Below are 21335 nucleotides of genomic sequence, written 5' to 3' on the forward strand. Positions count from 1 at the left end.
CAAAATTAAAAAGTTGGCATCACAATAAATAAGGAAGTGCATTATAAACTAGTAAAAATTTTACATGCACCAATGCTCCCAACCACTTTACTACCCTTTTAGAGGACAGAAAAGCAAGGACTTCCATTTCGTTTGATCAAAGCAACTTGAATGTTTAACTCCATTCACCAAGTTTCTGCAGCCTCTGAAGACTTATGTCCTTTTCTAAAAAACAAGATTTTGTCTCAATATTATAAGACTGATCTAATAAAGACATTATAGAATCTAATGGAGTTATATTAAACAGACATGGCCTGGTTTAAATAGTCAAACACTTACTGATATTTCATAGTGAAATATCATATTCTAAAAGTTTTCCAGTGTTTCTTTTCATACTTATTAAAAGTTTTTCCACGAGCTGGACCTTTTCTCCTTGCCTGTGGACAAAACAAAGTATCATCTTCTACACAAGCTATTAATTATCAATTCTATTGAAACAAATTAATCTAAATTAAAATCTTTTTAAGAACAGAACTCAGCTAACTTTATAGACATTAGTTAGATACATATCAAATGAAACTGGATGTTATCTAAGGAAAAGTGAAAAACAAAAGTTGGTTTAACAAGTCAATCCAAGTAAAATCAGGTCTTCAGGTTTCAGGACAGAGACACTATGTATTTCATATAAAGAGTAGGAACAGTCCAACATATGCTCTAAATTATATCCATCCAATATATTGATTGTAAATTGATAAGCCAGAAAACAGAATTCAGCACTTTATAATGCAAAAAGTAAGGAGCTAATACACCTTGTCTAGGTATGTCCTTGCCTATCTAAGTACCTCTGGATGCAGCTAAGTTTTCATCAAATGATACTTTGAACCTATTGCCATCATCATCCATCTTTCTCACTTCTATTTCATTGTTATCTTCTATATCATAATGCACACTGGAATTGAAAATAAAAGTATAATTTTTTTTAAATTTGAAAATATAATTATGAGATTGAAGTTTTTGAGGGAAGCTAGGAGTGGATCTACCCAAGAAACATAAACAGTGCAGTGGGGAGAAATAAAACTATTCATTGTTCTGTGCAGATTTTCTGGGCCCTTTTCTCATAAAGGTGGAAAAAACCCGCAGCTTATTTGACATTTTATGTTTAAATAATTTATTAGATACCACAGAAGAAAACATGTGGAGATGAATTTGACATAGTACAAGGGTGTTAAGGATAAGGGTGTCATTTATTCTTGGATCTGTTTTTCTACTACATAATCTTCAGATGTACTTAAGAGAGAGAAAAGTACACTTTGAGAAGAAAAGGGACACAATAGAATATCTTACTTCTTTTTTACCTAAGCTCAAACCTCACTTTTACCTCGTCTTCCAGTCTTTTCATGGTGCCTTTCTGAGTGATTCCCTGTTCAAACTCATTCCTGTCTTTCCAATTAGAGATTTCCATCCTCCTGTGACAGGTCTGATCACAGAGAGCCTGAATGCACTGCTCTCCTCTCCTGAGGTGGGGGGAGTTGAGAGCCTGAGTTCTTGCTCCACAACAGGTATATTTTGCTTTTGTGAATTTCAAAAAAAATCTGCATCTTTCTCTGAGTCCAGTCAGAACTAAGTGTACTGGTTCTTTATGATGTCCAGAGTGTTACATTGATTATTGAGAACTTACAGGTGCCAGGGAGACCCTGTGTCAGAGAAGCAGGGCTGTAAAACTTTGTTAAGATTCCTCTTTAGTCCTTCAAATATGCATCTTCTCTCTCATTAAGGGCTGAGTTACACCATGCTTTGGAACAAGGTGCAGAGGTGCCGAAGCTGTTGAAGATCTGAGTAATCAGCCAACAGACAGCATTTCCATCTGCAGAGTTGCTCAAGTTTCTGTACACCCATGGGGAAGGCCTGCCCCAATTTTCTCAGAGATAAAGAGCAGGATGTTCAGATTTGATACCCCAATCCCTGCAGGACACAGCAGCTTGTTGAAATCACGTCTGTTAAACCCCTGGTTGTGCTCACTGGTGCTGCAGGATCCTGGTGGAGATGGTGTTTAGTGGGGCCATGGGCCTTGAGGCACAGGCCGTTGCTCTTTTCCAGCCAAGACATGACATGGCTGCTGTTAAAAAATAATGTCTAGAGGATGGAAGAGAGAGTAAAGGTCAAAATAATGGCTTTTATGTCAGTTCCTCAGCTTAGAACTCTCACAAAAATAGATGTCCCCAACTGGAAGAAAAACCAGAGAACCCTCCTGCAGTTTTGCATTCTATTTCTTCAGTGAATGGGCCTGTAAATATAGAAACATTGAAGCAAAGAAACATAGAATATCCTGAGCTGGGAGGGACCCATTAGGATAATTAAAGTCCAACTCCTGTCCCTGCACAGGACAGCCCCAAGAATCCCCACATGTGCCTGAGAATGTTGTCCAAACATTTCTTGAACCCTGGCAGGCTTGGTAATCCCACTTTAAGAGGCAACTTAAAACTTGGGAGTGGAAAAATTGATCTCAGAGGAAAGAAACGGATGAAGGGAGTGTGTGAATGTGGAATTAGGAGCTTGCTGTGGGATTTCACAAGTTTTCAGATTCAAGAGTTTACCAGGCACTGAAGCACTGGCATGGGCACAAGCAATTAGTAGCAGTGTTAGAAAATCACTGATTAGATGTTGCAGAGTGCTCAGCTGTGCAGGAGTCTGCAAAGAGAATAAGGCCATGAGGAGGGAAAAGCACTGACTCAGATAAGAGCAGTTTTGCAGAAGGGGCAGGAAACAGCACAGATGCTCCTTTGCCTCTTTCCACAGCTAACGTTGCTGTGGATGGAGCAGGCTTCTAGATGGGAAAGCTTTCAGGGAAAGCTCCCCTGTGAAAGCAAGCAAATAAATGCTTTCAGCACAAAAAGAAGAGCCCAGCAACAACTAACAAACTAACCCAGCTTGTCACTTCCTTTATTACAGCTTGGAAGCCAGTAGGTCCCCTTGTGGGACTGAGGCTAGTGCACTGACAAAAATACACAGTTTTCTTGCCAAATGGACACATTTGGAGAATCTGTTATTTCATCATGATGAGACATTTAATTTGCCTTGCCATCTAATAGAAAAAATGAAAAAGAAAGGGGCTCTAAAGCATAGCACTGATGTTCCAAGCTTCTGAGCTCCTCTCCCTCAGATAACACATTTCCTGCATTAACGAGATGGAGGCACTCATGTGTGGTGCAACAAAGACAAAACCAAGTGTTCTTTCACAATGTTCTGTCAAATCCTCCAGGAGAGTCTGTGGCTGCAGCTTTTATGCCCTGATTCAGAATTATATTGGAGAAAGATATAAAAAAGCAGAATTCAATATGGACAGACTCATTTTGGAGGCTGAAGAAGTTTCTGAGCATTTTAACATTTCTAGGGCATAATTAGGCAGAGGGCAGCACAATTAAACAGAGTGTGGGAAGACTAAGGCCTCCTAAAGTCTTTAAGGGTTTTCTTTGAGGGTTATTTTTTCTTTCACTGGGCTTGATGGAACGCAGATTTGACTTTAACTGCATGTGTTAAATTTGTCCACAGTTTTACTGTTGAGATTGTTCATCCTATTTTTCATCCCAGCATGAAGATTTTGTTGGTAGTTAGATGAAAACATGTAATTAATCAGGACTTCTACAGTAGCATGCATGCACTGTATTAAAAATATAAATCAGGCCACATGGGCTTCTTGCTTCTTTTTAATGAAAACTTGTTGCATCTTTTCTTCCTCATTATCTCTCAGAAATGAAAACAAGGAGCCAAAATTCACAGTTCAGAGTGCCTCCCACGTGGGACTCAGGCAGATACTACCCTTGATGTGCTATGCAAACAAAGCTTTTGCAGTGAAGTTGTCACTGCCCTCATGCTTGGTTCAGCGTGTCTGACCTGTGAGTCTCCCAGATGCTTCTCAGCCTTCATTTTAACAACACCTTAGTACAGCTGTTCCTTGCATTTCTTTCTATTCCTCTTAATGACTTTTTTTCCTCTGGAAAGGAAGATGGTTCACAAAAAGGTGCCGTGGGTAAGACACTTAAGTCTGGAGTCTTACAGGGCAGATGTGCAAGTCGGAGTAAGTCAGCACTTAGGTCTTTTCTTACTGTTAAATGGAAGAAAAAGAAGTACTTTTAGGAAACTTAATCTGACTTGTTTTGCTTTAGAATGAGGAGGATATTGCTCTAAAAATGTCTCAATATAGAAGCAGCCCAGGGTGACAGCACTTTTCATAAATGTGGGTGTCTACATCCGGTGAGATGAAACATGCAAAACTCCCGGAAAACATTTCCAGACTATGTTCTTCTCCTTGCCAGTTTCTACAGGATGGAAAAGTGTGCACTTGCTGCAAAAACAAAAATTGAAGCTTTTACCATCCTTGTTTTTCCACCTGTAACATACTACAAGGCTTCATTTTATGTGGCATCCTGCAGAAGAACCATACGTCAAAAACCAAACATAATTAATTAAATACAGAGGTAAATCATCATTGAGAGGAAGGAAACAATGAGGTGATTTAGAAAAGGAAACAGATACTTGTTCTCAGTGGATGTTTGATGAGCCAATGCAAGTCAATGAGGCAGAGACAGAGGAGGGGTGTTCCAAAAGATTGGAGCCTCAGAGGAGAAATTCCTGACATGAACAGTTGTGATCTGTGTTGAGGTACACAGGGAAGAGAAGTGGAGGAGGGAGTGGGCAGCAGAGAAGCTCTGTAAAGGGCCATGACCACAGGCACTGGAAAGGCATTTAAAAAAACTTCAGTACATATCTGAAAAAAAAAAAAAGGATTTATTTGTTGCGGTGCAGTTACTCCTTTAAAAAGCTATAACTTTTTATTTTTGCAGTTATTTTTGCCTCCAGTCAGCTTGTGATGTTCACAGCCTGGTTCTCTTTCCATTAATGTTCCTCCAATAAACATGCTCTGATGTGCACTAAAGCATCTATCAGCAGCTCATATTACAGCAGAACCCCTATTTTTTAACAATGAGATTAAGCTGTTTATGGAAGCTGCTGACTTTGGCTGGTCACTATTGGGATATTGGTTCATTACCCTGTATGTTATCTCCGCTAAATCATCAGTTAGAAGGGCTCAGATGGGAATGCTCCAAGCTCCTTTATAGTCTTCCATCTAACCGGTGAGACAACACTGAAATACATGAACAAAAGTTTCAAAGTGTCCAAAGACAAAAAAGAGAGAAAAAAATACTAGATAAAAGATGTATTTTGCTCATTTCATTGGTACAATGAGGTTTGCAAGTAATTTTTTCTCATAGAGACTCATCTACTGGAGAAAGTGTGCAGCAGAGGTAGGAATCAGCCTTCATTAATCCAGTTACAACTAAGAAAGAAAGAATTTGTACCACAAGCAATTTATTCTGCTGAGATTTTATTTAAATTGCAAATGCAGGAAGGAAATAATTTCACTTTTGCCCTGTTCATCAGAAACTCCACCCTATCCCAAATCTGTCAGCATCAGATCCAATCACAAAATATGCAAAACAATGTCATCAGAACAAACTTTAATTAGGAGATCATACCCAAAGGGCTTGGCACTTTTTTTCTAACTGAGTTTTTGTCCCCTTCAGATTAACATTTCAAAAGGTGTCACATGGAGTAAAGCCTTGGTCTTTTCCATCAGTTTTAGAGTCCTTTAAATTTGGGATATTACAGAAGGAAGAGATATGATACCTGTGTGAAATTGTGAAATTATGAAATTATGAACTGGCAGGCTGCTTTTTGAAAACAGGTAGATTTCTGCTTTATGAGAGTTTTTCTATGAAGAAGGAAGGAAGGAAGGAATTCGGAAGGAAGGAAGGAATTCGGAAGGAAGGAAGGAATTCGAAGGAAGGAAGGAAGGAAGGAATTCGGAAGGAAGGAAGGAATTCGGAAGAAAGGAATTCGGAAGAAAGGAATTCAGAAGGAAGGAATTCGGAAGGAAGGAAGGAATTCGGAAGGAAGGAATTCGGAATTCGGAATTTGGAATTCGGAAGGAAGGAAGGAAGGAAGAGCAAATCTTATCACTAAAGTTAAAAAAAATACCCATGAAGTTTAGAAGTTTTTCTGCCAACTGGTGCTCCCTTTGTTCAGGTTACCACAACAGAAGTCTAAAATCCCCACACAGGTAGGGCAAGGCTCAGATGTTGCCAGGAAAATATTGGCAGCAGCTTCTTCATGCTCAAAAGCATTTTGACAAGGCAAACTTACTTAGTTACAATCAGTGTTTGAATAGAGATTGAAGAGAGCAGCTGCTAAGTGGTCTTCTCCTTTATTTCCCTTGATGGAAAGAGTCAAAAGATCAGTGGTTGTAGATGAGAAAAGATTAATGTGAAATATTATGAGCTGCAGGAAGTAATTGCCATATGTCCTGGTAGGTGATCACACATTCAGTACCCAACACCGGCAGAAATAGCATCCCCCACCCATTCCAGCTCCCACGCTTTCCTTTTCCGATGAACCAGGAGGGAAGGATGCTTACCATTGCTTAAGTGACCAAAGCTGCTGAAAGCAGATGGTCTTTTTATTTTCATCCTGTCCCTGCATACTGCAGGGCACCAAACCTCCTGCAACTGCCAGAAACATCTCTTGGAACCATCAGAGGACAGAAGGCCAGGAGGGATAAATAGGGAAGAGCCATGGAGAAGAGCAGTTCAGGGAAATGAAGGGCAGCCAGGTCCATCTCTGGGAAATTCTATGCCCTTGGAAAATCACAGCGAGAAGAATTGATTAATTTAACCTTGGAAAAGAATGCTACATCAGGATTTGTGGTCTGTCACTGAAGGAAAAGTGGCTTTTTTTTCTTTTTCCTGTAATTTCTAGAGAAAAAAATAAAGATCAAAAGAGCAGCATATCACTGGCAAAAAGCAAGACTGCTGAAGGAGAAACAGTATTATGATCAGCCTAAAAAATAAGAATCACTTTTATTTATTATTTGGAATTGTACAAGGGGCTTTGTTTTTGTGTGGCTTGTCTGTTTGTTTGTTTGAACTTGATTGATGCTCTGTGGAACAAAATTTTCAAATATTTCCCCATGTCAGAAGACTGCATTTTATCTCAAAAGGAAAGTTTAGTTATTTATGCAGCAGGACATTAAAAAATGGGACCTTCAGGGAACCAAAACAAAAACATTAAATATCAGGAAGTTTGTCATAAAATCACAAAAGCTGATAGCACTGGCAAAATTGGAGAGTGCATGTAGAGACAGTGTTCCATGTGCTGGTATACTGGGCCAAAATAGATTCCAGGCAACCTACAGCAGAGTGAAGAGGTGTTCAAAGCGGTGTCTGAACCATTAAGTTTGCAGATGATGCAGCACAGTGTGGCCTGGCCAGATCAGATCATTGTCTGGGCTGGACCTCTGCTCTCTGTGCAGAATTACCCTGCTGACAGCAGGGGCTGGCTCTGCCAGCCTGTGAGAACTCTGCTGCCCACCCTTCTGGTCCTGCACAGTGCCAAAATTCCCCTGGCCCAGGGCAGATTTCTCTGTGTCTGAGGCAGCCACCGCAGCCCCTCTTTGCAAGCAATCTGTGCAATGCTCTTGGCCAGGCAGCTCCTTCTAAGGCAGGTCAGACAGGCAGCATTCCCAAAGGAGACGCTGCTTAGTGCCTGGAAAGAGGATTCTTGGAGACTTCATAGAATCATGTATTCACAGAATGGGTTGGGCTGGAAGAGACCTTAAAGACCATCTCATTCCAACACTTTCCATTTCCATTTCCACTGGGACACTTTCCATTATCCCAGGTTGCTCCAAGCCCCATCCAACCCGGCCTTGAACACGGCCAGTGATGGGGCATCCACAGCTTCTCTGGGCAACCTGTGCCAGGGCCTCACCACCCTCACAGTAAAGAATTTCCTCCTAATATCCAATCTAAATCTCGGGTATAGGCAGCTCTGTGACAGACATTCAACTTTAGATGAGAAAAATCCACCTTTTGAGGAAGAATGAATCCAGAGGGAGCAGTGGACACTACCAAGAGGGTTGTGAATATAAGAAGTCTTTTACTACATTAAGGATTCTATGTTTGTATGATCCCAGGAATCCCAACAGCAAGAGCCTCCACTGAGGAGACCTCAGGCCATGTGTGATCTTCTCAAAGAGCAGACACACACAAGCTTATGAGAAAGCTGCATCAACCTCTGTAACCTTCAAGGCCGATTAGCACAGCCTTTACTCAACTTGCACTGGACCTAGGAAAAGGAATAATTAATGTTTTCAGGAAAATTAATCTTGCTGGGAGCACTCAAGCACTAGCATTAATCTTTCTAACTATTATTGCTGCACTATTGTTTGCTTCCCTTTTTCTTGGCTTCAGTTATCCCTGACCTTGTTGACTATAAAAAAAAATCAGGCGAAAATTTTATGTAGGGCAACAAGGAGGTCGAATTAGAAATTACAGGAGAAAATAATTCATTTTCTTAGCTCACAGGAATTAGTGATCTGATCTACTTAGCTATTCTTCAAGGTTCTTATGCATTAAAATAGTGAATAATAATGTGCTATAAATAAGAAGACAACTAGTGAAATTTGAACATTTTTCCAAGGCTGCTTGAATGCCCTCTAAAGTCAATGCAGCAAAATAGAAGTGTGGGGCCTTGAGCTGGTTTTGATACTGGGAGGGATGAGTATAGGTAATGTAATGTCAATTTCCTTGGAAAAATATGGGATGTGAATTTGCTGCTCAGGTTACAGTTTGTGCAACTTATTATGGGAATAAGCTGTCATGTAAACATTAAATGCTTGCAAGACTTCAGTTCTGCTACAGAAATGAAGCAAAAGAAAGTGGGAAAAACTTCCAGAGGGCAACAATTATTGATCTACATAAGGGAACACTTCAGGGGAGCAAAGTGAGCTTCACAGCTGTAGAATAGTTAAGATACATGGAGATTTGATTGTGTACAAATCTTCTCCCCCTGCCTTTGATATTCTGGTTCAGACACAATACTGACATCTCCATCAAATTGAAGGCTCTGGAAAATAGGAGATATTGAAACACTACATTTTCATCTGCTTTTGTTTCTGGGTTTTCTTCAAAATGTGATTTTCTGAAATTCAGATATTTCTCTTCAGCTTATTGAACTAAGTTCAAGCACTGCTTCATTGGTGTAGTAATCCCATCAACCATTACATGCTTTTTCTGAGCAGTATTCAGGGTGCCATCAGCTTTCTCCTTTTGGCCATGCTTCTGGCTTGGATTGTGTCTCTCAAAAACACAATTATGTCATAACCAGTAAGAAGACCTTTGGCTGAGACTGGAAAAACTAGTTTTACTGTAGATCTGCAATCTAGCAGAAAACTCAGCGTGTAAGAGGAGAACAAGGGAACCAAGAATTAAAGTACAGCTCCAGAGAGAATTATGACACGTTATGTGGACAAATGTTAGTTCTGAAATAGATAAAAGATAACATGCATTGGGACTTTTTATGTTGGTGGGTTTTGTTTTTGTTGGTTTTTGGTTTGGTTTGGTTTGGTTTGGTTTTTTTAAACATTATTACAGTAATTGTTTTTTAGTGGTAATAAGAGAGATGAAAATGGTAGAGGAAGATTGTGTTTTCTATTCAATTAACTGAAGTAAAATCAAGAAACTTTCAGATACTTAAACCTTTCTTCAAGTCTGAAGAAAGGCAAGAAACGTCAAAGTTACCTTGAGAAAAAGTCAGACCACACACAGTCTATGTACCTGTTCTAAGTACTCAAATAAACTGAGGCAAGAAGAGAAAATTTGGCTTGGCTTTTACCAATGATACGGCCTTACAAATGTCTCAATCACCTCTGGGATTGCTGCTTATATACGGAATCTGTCCTCCTCAGGACAAAACAAGATAAAGTTCAATCAGCTGAGAGACTGTAAATCCCTTATCTGACCTAGCTGGGTTCATTGCAGAAAGACAGTGTCCAACTACTTTCCTGATCTGGTTTTTAAGCCCTCACACTACTTCCAGTCGTCATAAGGTGATGTCCTACCCTGGCCTTGAGCTTTGCAATCATCTTCTCCTGTGTTCATGTCATACCTGGCCAGTGCTGCCTTTATCTGAAATTGCTGCCACCATAACTGACAGAGGAATAGAAATTACTCTAGTTTAATAAATAATACTTTTGACATAGTTCAGATTTTTTTTAAATTGATGAAGTATCGTATCAGTAACAGTCTTGGTTGTAGAAGACATCCTCATGTCCTTGTTTCTACTTCTAAGAATAACAAATAAATGATCCAGCAGAGGACCAAGAACACTGTTCTTCATCTGGAACCAAGCAGATGGCTTTTGTAGACTGAAAATTCATACAGACTCGAGCTTAAAGGAATTGAGATTTCACTGTGGGTTCTTTCTAGACAACTGAAAAATTCAGGTGACAGAAGATTTGAGGATACATAAGGGGGTTAAAAAAGATCCAGAAAATTATCAGAGAAAAAGAATTTAGGAAGCCAGGGAGAAGTAAAACAAAGTGGTGGGAAGGCAACACTTTTCTCTCTCTGTCCAGAAAATGGACGGAATGAAATGAGGGACCTGGGAAGGACATGAGTGGATTTACTAATCAGGAGCAGAAGTACTCAGAAATACTCAGATATTCTGACTTCATCTGTCATCTGATCACAATCAAACCATTTGTAAGGACTGTTTATCTGAGACTAATGTTGGTCCAGGAATCTGGGAATGTTCTGATGAAAGTTTTTTTGGCTTCCTGCCTAGACATTTCTCCAGGACTGTCACAGACCAACCTTTACGAGTAAACTTATTGATAGATTGATTCAGATCTTTTTGGTCCAAATACCTGAGATCATCTTATGGGATCGGACTTTGTTTTGTTGTGAATCAAAAAAAGAATACATTTGATATTATTAAAATCCTCATTGAAATAAAACTTCTCCACTAAATGCTGCAAAGATCCCTTTTGTGAAAAGTTATGAAGTAGAGTCTGGGATAGTTAACTTTTTGGCTCTCTTTGTAAAATTCTGACAAGTTTGGTACCCTCTCTTTGAAAGTTACAAGTAGGTCCTAATGGTGCTTATTGTTCCCATTTTCAGATGCTGCAGTTCTGGCTTTCACTGTGTGCAGGGCTCTTCTGGGTCTGCAAACACCTGAAATCTGTCCAGTGCTTCAGGCAGGAATTAAGCTGTGGTTCAAGCATAAGTGGGTAGGAAGGGGATATGTGATGTGAGGATTGTTCTGCAGCCTCCAGGGCAATCAGCACAGAGCAGCTCTTATTTCTGTGGCTGGACTTGCCTGGCACCCAAAACAGGGCTACATCCAAAGTGGCCATTGGGAAAGGCTGCTGGGAATGGATAATATAAACATCATTTACTAAGTAAGTATACCAGGGCAGAGATCTGAGCCTTGGCACGTGGCTGTTACTGAAATAGTCCCTCTTGGTGTTTTCACCAGTCAGTTAGCATTGTTCCAGTGCTGCCTGGACACAGGAACTAGCCCTGGCCAGGAATATTCCCAATAGGAATGCTGAATGTAATTTTTCTTATTTAGAGTCGGAGAGTGTTTAACAACAAGGTTGTGTCCAAAAGGTGCCAGATGGCTTTGGGGCCAGTGAACAGGCCCTGGTGCTGCTTAGCATTAGAAGTACAGCCAGTGCAGGACCCTCTTCTCCAGCCTCTATCTCTACCATCTCCTGTATGGATTTTCCTCAGGGCCCTTGCATATCACCAGTCCTGCTGTGATCCACACATCAACATGTTCTCCAGAGCCTCTGGGCTCAGAGAGACACCTTCCCAACCTTGTCCCTGTCCTCTGCCATCCAGAGTTCATTCTGATGGGATTACTTTCCATTCCCAGGTGAGCCAGAGGCTATGTCCACAAATTTTCATTCCCATATTCATTTTTCCCCCCTTCCTTCACAGCACCCTCTTTCTCTCTCTCTCTCTCTCACTTTGAGATCCACCATTTAGGGTGTCAACACTTTAAACTGTTGGGAAACAGTACTGCTGAGACAATTTTTACACTGGAAAGTGTCAATATGTTCTGTCAACTGTTTATATGATATAGAGGCTGTGACAAGAGCTGGCTACTGACAGGATTTCAGCACGTCTGTCTAACACCAACATCTTCCTCCTCACTTCCCACATCTCGCCAAAATCAGCAGGCTTCTGCTTATATTAGATGCCCTCAGATATTCCACCTGGTTTCCATCTGCCAGATCAGAAGGATATGTGTATCTATACCTTCCAACCCTATGCAAACAGCTCAGGCATCTCCTGGGCATCTCAAATAAGCTGGGAAACTATGTGCCTACAACCAGAAATGATCCCCAAATGTTCTGTTCACTACAACAAGAATTAAGACCTCTGTTGTACCTGTACACACCTATGGACACCTGAACTTTGCTTAAACTGTGCTGAATCACTCTGTAGGTTCCCTCCAGTGTATTATTTGTAATGTGCAGATGCCTTGGGTAACCTGGGGGCATCACAAGGGGCACAAAACATCTATGCTCTGGCAGCAAAATCCCATTTCTAGAGCGCCTATAAGCAATTGCATGTTGACAACTAAATTCAGACCTTTTATCTCAAAGAGAGTTACACCTTTGAGGGCAAAGCTAAAACTACAAATCAAGTCTTTCACAGGGCAGATTTTAAAGCATTGTGTCTTACATTTTCGTTGACTTTCACAGTGCCAAGAGCCCAGGCCAGTTCAAACTTGTGGTCTCCAAAATAAACCCTTGTTTATATTACTAGCGAAGGAAAGTTACAATGCTACCCTATGTAAATGAGTAGTTAAATTTTAACCTTTTTCTTAACTCTATTAAGTGTTGGGAGAAAGAAGGGGAAAGAAGAGAAGGAGAAAGGAGAAGGAGAAGGAGAAGGAGAAGGAGAAGGAGAAGGAGAAGGAGAAGGAGAAGGAGAAGGAGAAGGAGGAGAAGGAGAAGGAGAAGGAGGAGAAGGAGTTTTCTTCATCAGTGGGGCAGTGCAACACTTACAAAGATTCTCCAGCCTCCAGAGAGTTTTGAAGACTTACTTAAAGCCAACATCTGATCAAGTCTTAGCAATACTCCTCCCCTGAGTCAAAAGCTGGGCTACCAATATCTCTGTGATTGTATGATCTAAAAAGCTCTAAACTTTCACATACTACTTGAGTAGTAGTTGGAAGACTAGAGAACAGATTTTACCCTTGGATTTGCACTAAGCTTTCACTGATGTTAATGAGAATTATGAACATGTGATGTTGAGGTTTTGGCCCCAGAATGGAGATTCAAATGATATATTTGAGACATATGTCAAATTTTTTAGAAAGATTTTACAAGTGATACTTTTGCTGAGAAAGGTCAACTGACAGGCATCTTATTATTAATGATAATTTCTAATAGAAGAGATCCTTTTCTCTGAACTGGAAACATTACATTCTGACTTGGAACCTGTGGCTAACCAATACCATACATCTTAATAGGGCTGCAGACCTTCCTGTGGGAAATGCTATCAAATCTTTAGAGCCACTTTATTAAAGGAAATTGCAGACAGCTTGAAAACATCCATGATCCTTTATCCTGACATTGGCTTGTTAAAGCTGTGCCATGACTTTGTGTCACTGTTCTTTCTTATTTTGGTCTTTCACTTTATCTGACTTTGGCTTTCGTGTCATGTCTTATATATCACTTTGCCTCTTCTATCCCACCATCACCTCCTCCCTTTTCCTATTTCAGGTATGACAGGATCTATTTATTTTCTCCTGTGAGTGCTCTGCTCATGCAATTAATGAACAACAGCTGTGGGGGTTTTTTCATTCAAAATTTATTTTCTCTGCAAATGACACTTTCCATTTCACAGATTGGTCTTTAGGTAGGATCTTTGAGATAGGCATTGGGACCACTGTGGGTTTGGAGCCCATGGCACACCATAGAGTCCATGTCTCCCTTTCTTCTTAGTCTCAGCAGTCCAAATTCCTTGTCCCAGTGCTTTCATTATTTTTTTAGTAAAGGAGACAAGTAAGTCAAAATCTTTCCATTCTCTTTACAAAAGCTTGTCTGTTTTCACTGTCTGAGTACAAAGTTGACACATCATAGTTCAGTTCAACTGATAGTGAGGACACCACAGCTTTAAAGTCAGGCTATTTCAGCTGTTTACTTGAAAGACTAGGGACCAAGATGAATTTTCAAACTTTATTTTCTCCCACCTGAGGAAACAAATATCTTAGAATGATAGAAAAACAAGTTCCACCAAATTGTGAGGATGAAGAAAATAAGAGACTCTACAAACAAACAAAAAAAAGGGACAGATTTGTCCAAGCAATCTTTTTTATCATTATTTACAGCAAACGATTGCTGTTTTTATTGTCCTGACCTATTGTCAAATTTCATTTGAAAATATTGAAGATTTTTTCTCAAAAGAAGTAAAACGTCAGAGATGGAGTCTGAGGAGGAGGTATAGTGCTTTTCCTCTTGAACCATTTCTGTGAGAAAAAAGTCCCCAAAAATAGCTAAAAGCCAGTCTCAGTTTCACTCTTTCTTTAATCCCTTCCTGCATCTCACCCCAGAGAAGCTTAGGAAACTCCCTCCCAGGAGCAGGGGCATCAGTCTGTTCCAGTGAGACAAGGAACTCCCCTTTCGTTATGGGACTTCCCACTTTCTGAAGGAGAACTCTAGTTATTGCATGGAAAAGAAATTCCTCTGTCAATCTGAAAATGGTATTTAAATTTATCTTTTGACTGTTCCCACTTTGCTTGAGTTAAAATGCTCCATCAAGAATAAAAAATCTTGTTTCGATCGATTTGTATTTTATCACAAATCATAAAGCAAAAATGAGAACTATGAGCCACCATAACATTTCCACTCACCCAAAGGCAAATTCCTTCCTCTGGTAGATCAAGGTTTCAATTCCAGAAATACGCTTTATTTTCCTCAGAATAAGAACAAATGGGAGTTAATGCAGACCTAAAGATTAAAATGAAAGAAAAATTATATAGGATTTGTAGCTATTTAATGAAAAAACATAGAATGGCCTTCTTATGCCAATAGCTTGGGTTGCGTCAAAAAAAGAGTCTGAAAAAATATGTCTGTGATCATGTTTAAATAGCAAAGTTGCAGGGAGATAAAAGAGGATTTTTATAGAAAGTGAAAAACAATGTTAAGAAATTCCAAAACCTAAGACATTTTCGAAACTCAGTCATTTAACTTGTGCTTTGTCTCCTCTCTTTGACTTGCATGTAGAAAAACATAATGGTCCCTAGGTTTGATGGGTAAAAGGAAGATTTGAGAACTGAAAGAGAATGTTACATATTTTTCAATGCAATTTATCAAAAAAGTAACATTTTTACCAAACAAAAATTAAAATACAAAGGTAAGAAATATGTTAAAAGTCTCTCAAGCTCTACTGTTCCTCAGTGGTAGATTAAAAAAACCGAGTTGGGAGATTTTAAAAAGTGCTATTTATTTTTATGAGTGTCTACATATACATTCCTACTTAACAGTAATTGCATGACCCAACCTGCATCAAATAAAGTGTGAGCAATTAAACCCCTTTTCCAAAATATACTTCAAGCCCTTAAGAGAGCTAAAGAGTGATTATAAACAAGTGAACAAAGGACAGTCACAATATTTATGCTCTGTTTTGGTTGATCCATCTCAAAGCATAAAAAGAGACATAAAGAATCTGTCCATTAAAAATGAAGCTTTTGTGATCTCATTATTTGGTAAGGAAGGAACTTTGAAGCTAAAATATGCTATTTATTAGGAAACATTTGCACTGTTCAAGAACACTTGGGTGGTGAAAAACCTTTGAGGAGTAGTTTAGGTGACCCTCAGGTCTTACAACAGTTGTAGTGAGTCAATGGGTATCCCTGACATCCACAGCATTGGCAGGCAATTACCCTGACTTGCAGAATTTCAGCAAATGCTGATTATATTTGTCTTCTTCCAACTATTGTTTTTCATTATTCTACAGGAAATAGCTTGAAAGTGTGAAAAATCATTTTGAAAATTATTTTAGCTGCATATTAGAGTGGCAGTTTCTAGACCAGTGTGCTGCTACCACCATGGAAACTACACTCAGTCAAGTTGGGATCTTCATCCAGGGGGCCAGGAGGGGACAAATTCCATAACAGACTGAACCTGGCTGGCTCTGTATCATGTGAGCAGCTGAAGCATCAGAAAACATTCAAAGGAAGACTGGAGAAGCTGGAGAAGAACTGAACCGTGAACAGGGAACCATAGATGTAAATCTGTAATTGTCAACTCCCTGACAAAAATATAAACAAATTTATATAATGTTGTTGCCATATTATGTGGAGAACACACATATCTCTAGATATTTTGAGAGCATTTTGCCACAACAGTTTTATGTGTCTCAAAAACCTTCACAAGAGTCAACATGTTCTTATAAAATCAGTAGGAGCACGCAAATAACTAAAAAGAGAAACAAAGGAAAACCTCGTAATTCTGAGTTATGGTAACATATTTGCTGCACCCCATCCTATTGCTTTTATTGGCTAAAGATGGATACTGAGTGCTGAAAACAGAAGGAAAGTGTCTGAGTCACAGGAAGGAAGAAAACAGATAGGTATAAAGAGTCTTTTGTAGAAGGTTGATGGCAAAGACCCCTCTTCCTCAGAAAAAAGTTTTGTTGTAATATTTCAGATTACAGCCCAGTTTTAGTGTTACCCTGTCTTAATATCCCAAAAGTTGTGAGGGGTGATAAACAAAATCCCTCCTCCTGACCATAGCACAGGACTCAATCCTTCTTCTGGGCTCAAAGAACTGTGTGTGGGGAATCCTCCTGGCTCCCAGGAGTGCATATACTTGGGTGGATCAAGAATCCTGGCAGCTCCCTGCTAGCACCCTGTCCAGGCCTTGTAGTGTCAGCAGTTTCCCATCACCTCCCAACAGTGAGTAGTTTTTTCAACTGAGCTTGGGTTTCTATTATTCCCTAAAACTATATATGTTCCATCTCATTTAAAAGCCAATGAGGAGAGTGGGAAGTGCCTTGGTCAGTGCTCCTTTGTCGATAAGGCTGAATGTCCATGACAATTCCCTGTGTCCTTCTGTTCCATGTATCAGCAAAACCAACCTGACTGGCTCAGACTCAGTCCTGTGAGGTACGTCCTGACAGGCTCAGCAGCACCTGTCCTGCTGACAGGAGAGGGCAGGGCTCAGCCTGCTTTTTTCTTCATGCAGCTGAGGAGACAAAGGCAGGGGAAGGACCCAGCTCCTGTGCCTGGCCAAAGCAATGATCCAGCTGCCATATCTGGAGAACTCCAGCAGCAGAGGGTCCCACACAGCAGGCACCTGCAGCCCCCATCAGCCCTCAGATCCTCCATGGAAGAGACTGCCAGACTCCAGCACTGGAGTTCAGGGAGCGGAAGAGGTTGACAGGGTGCACTTGTGGGGATCAGCCTCTTCTCCCAGGCACCTGGTGATGGGACAAGGGTAAATGGCCTCCAGTTGCACCAGGGGGGGTTCAGGCGGGTATTAGGAATAATTTCTTCACTGAAGGAGTGGTTAGGCATCAAAACAGCATCCCCAGGGAAGCAGTGGAGTCATCATCCCTGGGAGTGTTAAATAAATGAGTAGATATTGAAACAAAGATTAAAACCACAATGTGGTTTAGTGAGCATGGTGGTTGAAGGTTGAAGGTTGGACTTGGTGATCTTGGAGGTCCTTTCCAACCTTAATGATTGTACAATTCTGTGACTCTCTTGCTACCCTTGGAGGACAGCAGCAGCCCAGGTCACTCCCTCACCAGGCTGAAGTACATTCCCCTGTCCCTCAGGCTCTCTCACCATACTCAAAAAGATGACTGAATTTAGATGGAACCGGTGCATTTGCTGTGCTTGAGCCTAGTGGAAAAGAAGCTCTGGAGGCACCAAGCACAGAGCCATCCTCCCCTCAGCAAGGACAAGATGGCTGCTGGTGTGGCCATTGCTCCTCACAAAATGTCCACCATGGTGACCTGCCCGCACTGCAAAACCGCTGCCAGTACAAACACTACAAAAGTTCAGCTGGCTTCTTATAATTTTGCCCTTCCCCATTCCAGGAGTTTATTCTCTCTGCTGTTACAAATGTGGTCTCCACCTGCTGAAGGAGAGGTAGGCCTGGCACTTTCCTTCAGGGCACCATTAATAATCCTCCCACAAGGACAATGTGAGGAGGAAAGGTCACAGGCTCCCAGCCTCACTGGCACCTTCCCTCACTGCAAAGGTAATCTAGTGAGCTATGGGAGATTAAAAGACTACAATTCTTAATGTTATTGATATGGACCAAAGGAGATGAGGGAATGTAAACAGCCAGGGAAAAAGCACAGAGGAGAAAACAGAGATGGAAAGTGCAAAAAGGAAAATAGGCCAAGAATAAATTTGCATCTTAAATTCTGCTGAACTTAGTCTATTAATAAGTAGACAAATCTGTCAAATCTGCTCATCTGAATGGAAAGTTTTATATCAGGCTGCACATTCCCAGCAGAACTTAACACAGGTTGTGCAAAGAGAGGCAGTGAAAGCCCTACATGGAAAGAGTTGGCAGCTATTGATTGCCTGTTCTGAGGGGAAGCATGGCTGACAGCAGGGCAGGCTGTCCTGGTTTGACACTGGAAAATACAAATCTCTTTAACAAACTCAGATGTGTGCAAACTAGGAGGCAGCATCTTGGAAAGACTCCTGCCTCTGCTTGACTTGACCAAGTGGGAACAGCCACTGGAGTAATTGCAATGGAAATTAAACTTGTGAAGCACAAGTTAATCTTGATATTTTGATTTTTTTAGGAAACTCCAGGGTGCATTTTTCCTGAAGTGCCACTTTCTGGAGTCATGCCATTAGATGTTGTTTCATTCAAGATACATGCTTCTAATCTTGGGTGAGAAATAAAGGATGAGCAACCTGGGTCCAGTAAAGACATTAAAAACAAGCAGCACCCATACATGACCAACTCTATTATAATGTTGTTTCTTAAATGTTATGACTGCTGGGACCTGAATTATGACTTTCAAATTGTCAAGGCTGTTATGATTGTGCCTTTTCTCATCCAGTCCTCTATTAAGGTTTTCTTTCCTGAATTGCTGTACTTAAACTAGAACATAGAGCCATCCCTCCAGAGAAACTTCTCCCGAATCTCCCCTCCTGAGTGAATCATCTGAGGTGACTCCACAACAGACTGGCAGTTCTGTTGTATTCCAGAATTTGGTCTTTCTCTCTTTCTTTCCCAATATTAGAAACCTTCCATCTTTTTATATAAAGACAGCTCCTGCAGTGACTCACCAGACACAGGTAGGTGATATCCTGACACCCAGAGTGTGTGTCAAGCTGAGGCATCTACTGGCATTTGAAATGTTGGGGTCTGTTGTGTCAGGTCCCACAATCTGATGGGACAGAGGACACAGGTCCATCTGCAGGCCATTCTTTTATCTCTCCCACTAGCCCCATGCAGATTCAGACACATGATGGGAATTTTTTTGGAGCTGTATTGTGCACAGCCATGGGTAGGGATCGATGATCTTTGTGGGTCCCTTCCAAAACAGGACATTCTACAATTCTATGATTTTTGGGATATTCCAGCATACCTCAAATGGTATTAGGTGCTTATTTTGTAAGCAACTGTGTCAAATCCCTTCAACTCAGCTGAGTTCAAGATTTAGATACCTAACTTTAAGTAACTAAACTAGGTGAGTTTATGGACACTAAGAGTATAAACATGTATCAAAAGAAAAGCTCTTGTCAGTACTCTTTGTGGAGCCTAAAGAACAATTCAGCTGTATAATTAGGAGGTGTTCAGTTTGAACATTTGCCAACAGATGCTGGGCATCACAAAGTATTCCTCAGAGGGATGTTCTCCTTCCTCCCTTTATAGTCAATGAAGAAAAATTGGCAACTCTAGAATTCATCTAACCTATTTCACATGACTATTTTTGGATGTGATTGTTTGCAGCCTAGAAATGTCTTTTGTTACCCCTATCCATGTTAAGAGTCTATAAGAATACCTCAAAGGCATAGAAGTACAGAGGGGGTAACTGGGGTCAGGTGAAATGAGTTCCACAGTTTGAGTCATGTTTATCTGTTATTTTCAAGCCATCCTATGGATCAAGGTTATGTCGTAAAGACACAAAGCCACAAGTTTTCCAGGCAGTTAGAAGCCCACTCTTTTGCTTCAGGATAGGCTGTTCTAAACCAGCTTCAAACCAGAAACTGAGCAAGTATTTTTTTCTGCAGTATTAATTTAAGATCTCTGCTGATTGGCAAGGAAGGAGGATGGATCACTCTGCTAAAAGACTCCTCAGGACTTGCTGTTTGAGGTGGTTTGCACCCAAGTCCTTTGTCAGTTGACTTCAGATTAAAACAAAGATTATCTAGTTGCACCAAAAAACCAAAGGAATATGTTAAAACTCCAAACTTAGATTTGACCCAAAAATACTGAACAAAGTTCTTCTCAAGGTTATATTCTTAGAACCTAAGAGGCTTGCTTGATCTTTCTGGCTTTTAATTTTGTAAAGGTAATATCAACACAAATAAAGATGTTACAATATACATTGTGTTGGTTTGGGTTTTTTTTCTTGAAAACACAAATCAAAATGTTAATGAGGTATTTTAAAGCCCTTGAAGACTTGGACTACAGCCTTTTTAGATATAATATAGTTTTCATTCAGGCAGTAGTTTGTATTTATTCCATCCAAATCTTTAAGTCAAGGTCAAATATTTGCAGATTTATTCTGTGGAAGACAATAAGCAAATATCACCATGAGAGTACAGTTTCGTATCACAACAGAAATACTGAAAGAGATTATTATTCATTATTCTGATAAATAATGAAACATTTTGTAAGTGGAAAGAAAATCACAAATGATACAGTTCTATTTTTGCAAAACAAATAGCAATGGAAAAAAACCCCCACAATATTACTAGCTGGTGTTATAGCCATGAAATGCAACACTAATATATATTTGGAGTGTTACAAAATGCATAATTGCAATATAAACAATTTCTAGAAAGGAGTCTTGTGTGGTGATACTTTAAAACAGAAAAGCATTTTGGCATCAATAAAAAGATCTAACTATATGACATATGTCAGAAGAAATATATGTGCTTCAATGAGCTGCTAATGCAAGTTCCAATCACCATAGTCTCAGGAGAAACAATCTCATTTAAAAGTTGGCAGTCAATTTCAAACTGCACTCTTTCCTTTCTAGTCTCCCCTAATTTAATATATAGGAATAAAAAACATTTGGAAATAATTAGATGCCAAATAACGTTAATAATTTACCTTGTGACAAAGATCCAGTCTCTGAAATCAAGTATATTACAGCTTCTAATGAAACCAGTAATGTGTCTTCATATTTAAGTTCTATAGCCTCCACAGAATTTGAGAAATGCACTTATCTATATGCTCTGAGATGGAATGTAGGCAGAATTTGGCTGCAGATGGACATCATAAAGGCATCCTTTTT

General features: G+C 40.1%; 1 long non-coding RNA gene across 1 annotated transcript; it reads right to left on the reverse strand.

Moving 5' to 3' along the window:
- Window positions 1-1120: 1120 nt before the first annotated feature.
- Window positions 1121-21300, reverse strand: LOC116442271. Its single transcript, XR_004239468.1, has 3 exons — window positions 21152-21300; window positions 14746-14842; window positions 1121-4744 (listed from the first exon to the last, which is right to left on the reverse strand). It is a non-coding gene; the product is annotated as an uncharacterized LOC116442271 (long non-coding RNA).
- Window positions 21301-21335: the final 35 nt, after the last annotated feature.

Source organism: Corvus moneduloides, chromosome 3, assembly GCF_009650955.1.
Source record: "Corvus moneduloides isolate bCorMon1 chromosome 3, bCorMon1.pri, whole genome shotgun sequence".
Classification (NCBI taxonomy): domain Eukaryota; kingdom Metazoa; phylum Chordata; class Aves; order Passeriformes; family Corvidae; genus Corvus; species Corvus moneduloides.